Raw genomic sequence first — 8,241 nt, 5'->3', positions numbered from 1 at the left:
TCACCGAATCATGTGCATGTAATCGTTTGACCTACAAGACGAGGAACGTTCTGATCTGAGTTCCATTCATGAGATGAGATGACCAAGTCATCCACATGAAAAACATGTTAAATATTGAGACAGTCCTCGCATTACAAGTTGTTGTTTGGAGCTCTCGAAAATTAAATATTGGTACAACAAATATTGTCTTTTAGACTGGCATTTCGTCCCAAAATATTTTTTGAGACGGAAAAAAAAAAAGTTCCAAGGTCGTCCCAATAAAACTATTTCAAGAGGTATTTTGAGAATAAAATCACAAATTCGTTCCAAAAAATATTTTTTAGGACGAAATTGAGCCAGACCATTTGATCGAGTTCGAATGGTTTTTTTCTAGGACGATTTAAATTCGTCTCGAAAATTCGTTCGAACGAAGTAAATAACGTTCAAACAAAGAGGGATTTTTCAAACGGGTACTTCATGTCTAGTCGATCGATACCAGTCCGTTCAACTAAATACACATGAAGAAACGTTCGAACAAAAAAAGTAACGATCGAATGTAAATAGTGAATTGCATGTTCGAACGGCATGCAACTTTTTTACCGTTCGAACATTAACATGTGATGTTCGAATGGTTGTGTCCGATTAATATATGTTCGAACGTTTGATGAGAGTTTAAACAGTTATTATTTTCATGGACAATACTAATTTAAAACTAAATAGATATTTATATTTCAAAAATACGTTACAAATTGTTCAATACAAATAAAACTAAACTAATCTAAATAAATAAAATACTAATAGAATTATCAGTACATGATATATAATTGTTCAATATACAAAAACACTTCAAACGAAAATTAATTACTTGGAGGCCTGAATTGTTGCATAAGCATCTGCATTTGAAATTATATCTGTCTTTGTTGTTCTTGCATTTGGAGTTGCATCTCTCTTTGTTGATCTTCTTGTTGTTTTAAGCACATCTCCATGTCTGCTTGTTTCGTCAATTGAGCCTCTAACTCATGCTGTTTTGCCATCAATTCTTCGATCCTAGAATTTGCATTATCTAACGCAATGATAGTAGTGCTTGACGTTGATGAAGAACCTGAAGGCTTTACACAACGACCCAAACCCCTTAAATATCCTGAACATTGACCCAGAACTTGTGTAAAAATTTCAACATCACTTGTTGATGAATTATGATCTAATGCAACTTCAGCACGAAGGGTCACCATTTTATCCTACACACAACATATAAAATTAATATTGACACAATAATTTAAATATGTTTAATTAAAAGAAATTATAATACTTACATAATTCTCATGAGCATCGGGATGAGTCCACTCTCCATTACTATTAGTATGTGATGCAGCATATAATTTTATCAGATCATAATTAGTGTCTGACTCTTTCTACAAGAGACATTGTTAATATATAAAGTTAATATTAAAAACAAACTATATAGAAAAAAAAAAAAGTTCATTACCAATTTTTTAAAGAGGCGATAGAAAGATATTGAGCTTGTATGATGATGAATCTTCAATTTCGGTCTATTCGTTTTGTTTATAGAACTTTGCTCCTGCATAGAAGTTGTAAAAGTTAGTAAGTGAAAATTACAAATATGACATATAAAGTATTCATTTAATTTACCTTATATGATTGATCCTCAAACATGTCGCAAAGTTTTTCTCATTGATCTTCAGGCCGAACATCCTAAAAAGAATGATGGCGTGCATCTTCCTTATTCTCATACTTCTTGTAATGCTCGTGACACCTTCTTTATACTTGCAGAATGCATTACATATTAGCTCTTCGACAGTCCTACGCTCATCTCTCCGACAAAAATTTAGTTCGAAGTCATCCTTGAAAAAGTATATACACAAAGATATTATCATTTAGAATATTAAATAATATCAATATAAATTTATTATTTAAATATTACGTACCAAACAATACTTCTTTATAAGCTCTTTCACATCTTGTTGGACTTTATGCCACGAACTCATAGCTAAATGTGCATAAGTCCGTGTAGGAGCACCCACATGCGATGCAAGCCAAGCTGCTTGTTGTCCCTCGCTTCCGGTATGTTCATCAGGAATGTTAACCTTAATCTTACCTACTTTACGATATTTCTCTAACGTCACGCCTCTAGTAGTGCCTCGTCCGTGACAAGATTGTATTGTTATCGCTATAAAATAATGTTAGTTATTTACCTCGTATCAATTATCATATATCTTAAGTGAAAAAATGAGTATTAGCTATTTATCTTGCTCCATAGAGTCAATCTCTAATAGTGAGTCAGATGGAGAGCTAGAAACAGGTGGAGATGGGATGCGAACTTCCTTCCTCTTTGGTGGCATAATTGCGAGATACTGTATAATGTGAACATAAAACCGGTCAATCATCTGTATCAGTTTCATCAATAGATTCGCTCTCATCATCTGTAGATACTTCAGATGACTTAATACTTTAATCAACTGTCGCATCAACTATTTCAGCTTCAATATCTTCCCTATGTAATGGGATCATCTAATACTGATTCAAATCCACAAATAAGTTAAAGGCATGTTGACTCTCTTGGTATGCTTCTTGAGTAGAGGGATCATCTTCTTCTTTATCTTATCCCTCTATCTCAGGGATAACGTCATAAATATTTCTAGGAGAAAACTTTTATACTACTTGCCATTGATTTCCTAACTGAGGATCGTTTAAATAGAATACTTGAGATGCTTGGGAAGCCAAAATAAAATGATCATCTTCATACCATTTTTTTGACGTATTAATACTCATAAAATATTCATCCTGGCATTTTCCCCTTCGAGAATTGCTTAAATCCCATCAATCACACTTAAATATATAAACCACAAGCTCCCACACATATCTCATTCCAATTACATCTACAATAACTCCATAAAAATCAATAGTGTCTCCATCATGACTCCCTTCGACAAGGACACCACTATTTTGTGTTTTCCTATCAAGTTCTCGATTAATTGTGTGATACCTACTTCCTTGAGAAATACATGCAAAATATCAAGCAGCACATCTCGAGGGGCCACGTGCCAGTGCATATAGTTCATCTGATATATCGTTTGGATTACTCATATGCATTTATACAACCTACATATTAAATCAAGTATAAACATTCAACTGTTAACAATCATCTCTATTTTAAATATGTTAGTGCAAAATTACATCTGTATTAATGTCATTGCCATTGTTCGAACCATTTCGGGAACTCTTGTTCATGTCTCTGGTCTATATCATGTACTCTCAGTTCTTTGAGCACGTTAATATGATCACTGAAATTAAAAGTTACCAACAATAAGTATATTCGTATAATTGTTTAATAAGTAAATTCAATGATTAATTAACAATTAATTTGAACTTACTTCAAGTGATTCTCTATCTCTAGACAATTATTTAGCACGTACCACTGAGTTTTCTTGAACTCCTTTTCACACAAATCATAACCACGCTAAGCACCAAGTGGACGTACTTGTTGAGAAAATATAGAAAATCCGTTCCGTTGTCTTGCTTGGTCAACATCAAAATTTCTTTCCAGCCGATCAAACATTGTGTCAATGCCGTGGAAGTATTTGAAACAGAATGTATGACACTCGTCATCAATATATGTTTATGCAATTTATCCTTTTGGATAGACATCATTACCCACTGTGCATTTCAATTTTCCAAGAAACCGCTCAATGGGATACATCCACCTGTACTGGATTGGTCCTGCAAGTCGAGCCTTATGTGGCAAATGAACGGGTAAATGAATCATGATGTCGAAAAATGACGGTGGGTAAATCTCTCAAACTTACACAATATTAATGCAATTTCTAGTTCCATACAATCCAAAACTTCTATATTCAACGTTCTAGCACGTAAATCTTTAAAAAATGCACCAAACTCAATTAACACAACCTGCACATCTCTGGTCAAGAACCCATAGATACCAACTGTGATACCCCATATTTACGTGTATTTTGACTAAGTAAATTATTGCATATACTAAGATTAGGGGCTTTCTTATTTTAAATTTTAGATGATTTATATTATATTATTTTAAGATTTTTAATTGTTAATTCAATGTGTTTCTTGTTATTAACTATTGTTCATTATTTAAATTGTTCTTTATTCTAGTTAGTTATTGTTGGATTTAATTATTTTATTTTCATTTAAGCACTATGTTTAAATTATTTTATTTAACTTGCTGTTTTAAAATCTTTTTCGTTGGATCATTTGTGTGACCCAAGATGTGAGAATTGGACCTCATTTCTTTCACTTTCTTTTTCTTTTTCCTCATTTCTTTTTTCCCTTCTTTCTTTTTCTTCCTTTTCTTTTTCCTCCCCTGCTTCTCTCCCCGAACGCGCGACACCTTCCTTCTCTCCCTCGTTCATTTTTCGCCTCCACCCACAGCGCCGTCGTGCGCCGCCCATTGCCATCACCGCCCCTACTGTTTTCTTCCCCTTCGGCCGGCGATCTCACCCTTCGATTTCCAGCCCCTCTCACGCCGCCATGAGCCCCCACGCATTGCTTTAAGCCGCAGCACCTCCTGTGTTCGCGCGTCGCCGTCGCGCCACCTCCGGCCACATTTTCTTCACCACATCTTTCTTGACCTCCTAGCAACCTAACCCACCCATCCCTAGCTTCGATCCGCCACCGGTGAAGCTCCACCAACTCCATTTCTGTTTTGAGCATTTTGGCCTTCAACCGCCCTCTACACCACCACCCATGGCCAACTACCACCACCATTAGCTTCACCGACATCCCTAAGCCCTTACCAAGTAATCTCAGGTCTTGGTTTGTCCCTGTTCAAAAGTGGATTTTTGAGACCCACAGCCACTGTGCGTTTTGCATTGTTCCGTTGTTGTGTTGTTATCTCTTCCACCTCCGTGATTCTTCGAAAATTATAATAAAGTGCTGTAAATAACTTTTGAGATTTAAATATATTTTTGCGCTAACTCATTTATTTACTATGATTGGTTGGTTATGCCGGACTAAGTCCGAGGAGTAAGGGGGTCGGTTGGATTGCAGGATGGAGTTGTTTGCGTGATTGGTTTATATTGGGATTTGTTGGTTGTTGGATATTGATGTCGTGTCTTGTACATTGCATATTTGCATGCATGTTCATATTTGTAAATGGAAACTGGATTTTCGTGTAATTGCATTCATGTTCATGTGTTTATTGAAAATTAGATTTTCATGTGAGAGAAATGAAAGAGACTGTAGGGATGGTGGTAGAGTCTCGCATGTGATTCCTACCTACGATGCATGCGGTAGGGATGGTGGTAGAGTCCTGCCTGTGATTCCCGCCTACGGTGCATGCGATAGGGATGGTGGTATAGTCCCGTCTGTGATTCCCACCTACAGTGCACGCAGTAGGGATGGTGGTATAGTCCCACCTGCGATTCCTGCCTACAGTGTCCAATAAATGGTTGGTTTTTGTGTGAATCATTTTATAGAAAAATGATGGAATATATTTTTGGGCCAAAATGGGATTTTGGCATGTGTTGGAAAATATTCATTTTCGGGAAAATGATATTTTGGGTCTGATGCATATTTCATCATAAGCATGCATGTTGGTTGCATTAATGCATTTTTATCTCGTGGGTTGTTTGGATTATTACTTTCCTGCGGTATCGTTTTATGATACCATAGATTTTGATGCAGATGAGGACGAAGAGCCTGAGGAATCGGCTCCGTGAAGGGAATGACATGTGGTTGCTTTTGGATTATGGGATTTGTTTTTCTTTTGTATATGTATTCAACTTTCTACTTATGTTAAGGATAACTGTATAACTTTTTAAGGCAATTTATTTTAAATATTTGTATTAAATAATTTTGGTACTTAGTTGACGTACTTAAATTATCCGCTGCATTTTTGTTGTACACTTTCTGCATGTACACATACTTGGCACTTATCGTTGGGATGCGTAACCCGTGTTATCATCATCCCGACATCATGATTCCCACGTTGTCATAGGAGGGGGTCGGGGAGTCACACCAACAGGCAAGATACTCTATAAAAATACATGACAATCATGGCTTTTTAGTCCAATAATTTTCCAATCATTTGTTCGCACACACCTTGTTAGATTCGAAGCATACCCGTCCGATAATTTAATCTTCTGCAACCACTCACAAAATGTAGCCCTTTCATTCCTTGACAATGTATATCACCCAATTGGCATGTAAACAGATGAACCATTTTGTTGCAAGTACATTTCAGGTATAATTCCCAACTGCTTTAGATCTTTCTGTGAGTTTATATTATCCTTCATTTTACCTTCAATTGACATCAACGTTCCTAACACAGACTCGCATATATTTTTTTCAATATTCATAAATCGAGCCTATGCCGCAATTTTAACGTCGACCAGTAGGGGTTTTCAAAAAATATACTCTTCTTTGTCCAATTTAACTCATTCACACTTCGTTTTCTCTTCCGTTATTTTTTACCGAAATCATTACTTCTGACATTCACAAACTGTGCAATAGCATCTTCGCCAGATAAGAATGGTGGAGGGTGCCCCCATTCAACAGTGTCATCAAACATCCCACCATTTTCACACCATCTTTGGTCACCAAGTAAAAATCGACGATGACCCATAAAGCATAGTTTCTTCCCATACATAAGCCATTCAGATTGGGTATGTTTGTTACAAGTTGGACATGCCAATTTCCCCTTAGTGCTCCAACCTAACAAGTTTCCATAAGCAGGAAAATCATTTATTGTCCATAACACTGCAGCATGCATCTTGAACGACTTGTATGTTAATGAATCAAATGTTCAGACCTCATTCTCCCACGAATCTTTCAATTCTGCTATCAATGGCCGCAAGTGTATCATATATAATATATATAGTATAATATATATGATACTATACTAAATTAGTATAAAGGAAAATATAAGATCATATATACTAGTAATATATACTCACATATATATATAGCCTCAAATATACTAAGATCATATAGTAAAGTATAGAGAAATTTATAAGATAATAGTATATTAGTAATCTATACTCTATATACATATATGTTGTATGATATCATATATAACATATATAGTAAAGTATAATGAAAACATTGACCCTCAGCAGCACAAGACCGAGGTTGGCATGAATCTAGTGACATTTATGATACAGATGGCTCGTGGCATTCTAATCGACCTCGTGGGATATATATTTAAGAGGATTCGATCAAAGGCTTGGTATATTACGACAGATATACCACCGTTTAGGATCCTGATCACTCGATTTTTGCTACATTACAGGGTCGTGCCAGAAGTTGCCAAGCGTTCACGAGAGTCGATGGGACCGATCAATAGCACCACCCTGTCATGGAGCACGGTACACTCAAGATTTCCTTTTCGTGGACTTGTTCCTGAATACAGGGCTGATATTCAGAGAAATCCACAGCCGAGAGATACTGGAGTATTGGTTGTTGAGGCATCTACACAGGCCGAGGCATCACGCAAATCTACTCGCGAGGAGATGGTCGACATACTGTGCTGAGATCGGCATACACATATCAGCAGTGATCGATGCAGTGCATACTGCCATGACTAAGTTGCGTACAGAGATTATGGCTAGCGTCTCTGAGTTCGTACAAAGGTTAATGAGTTACGTACATAGATTAATGCCAATAATACAACCCAGGTCATGCTTAATACTCGACTGGCATAGGTAGAGAGACAATTAGCTGCAGTCTAGGATGTGTCCAGAGACCTCGCATCACAGTAGTTTCTATTTTTTATTTATATATTTTTTGTTATAGTTATGGACACTATATATAGTGTTTTGATGATTTACTTAAGTTGTAAATTAAATATTTTATCTTTTCTGGAGTAATTATTGATTTATATTATGTGGTGTATGTCTGATAATATTTATTTAAATAAAAATCTTATTTAACATAAAAGAAATCATTAAAATATTTTTAAATTAATTACATAAAATTAATTAATGAATTTGTATATATGGTATATATAGCTTTTTTGTTATTTGAGTTACGTACCGAGATTAATATTATACGTTTGAATGTATAAATGTGGTGCTTGAATATGTTCGAACTAAATATAATCCATTCGAACAGTTTAGGAACCTTCTCGCCAAGTTTTGCCACCAATTATTTTCCATTCGAACAAAAATAATTATCGTTCAAATGGTTTTAAACTTTCCCCAGCATAATAAATTACTTCCCCGCCAAGATTTTTCTATTCGACGTATTTTTTCCTCTCGAACATAAAAAACT

Source organism: Juglans regia, chromosome 16 (genome assembly GCF_001411555.2).
Source record: "Juglans regia cultivar Chandler chromosome 16, Walnut 2.0, whole genome shotgun sequence".
NCBI lineage: Eukaryota > Viridiplantae > Streptophyta > Magnoliopsida > Fagales > Juglandaceae > Juglans > Juglans regia.
This window is presented reverse-complemented; position numbering follows the sequence as displayed.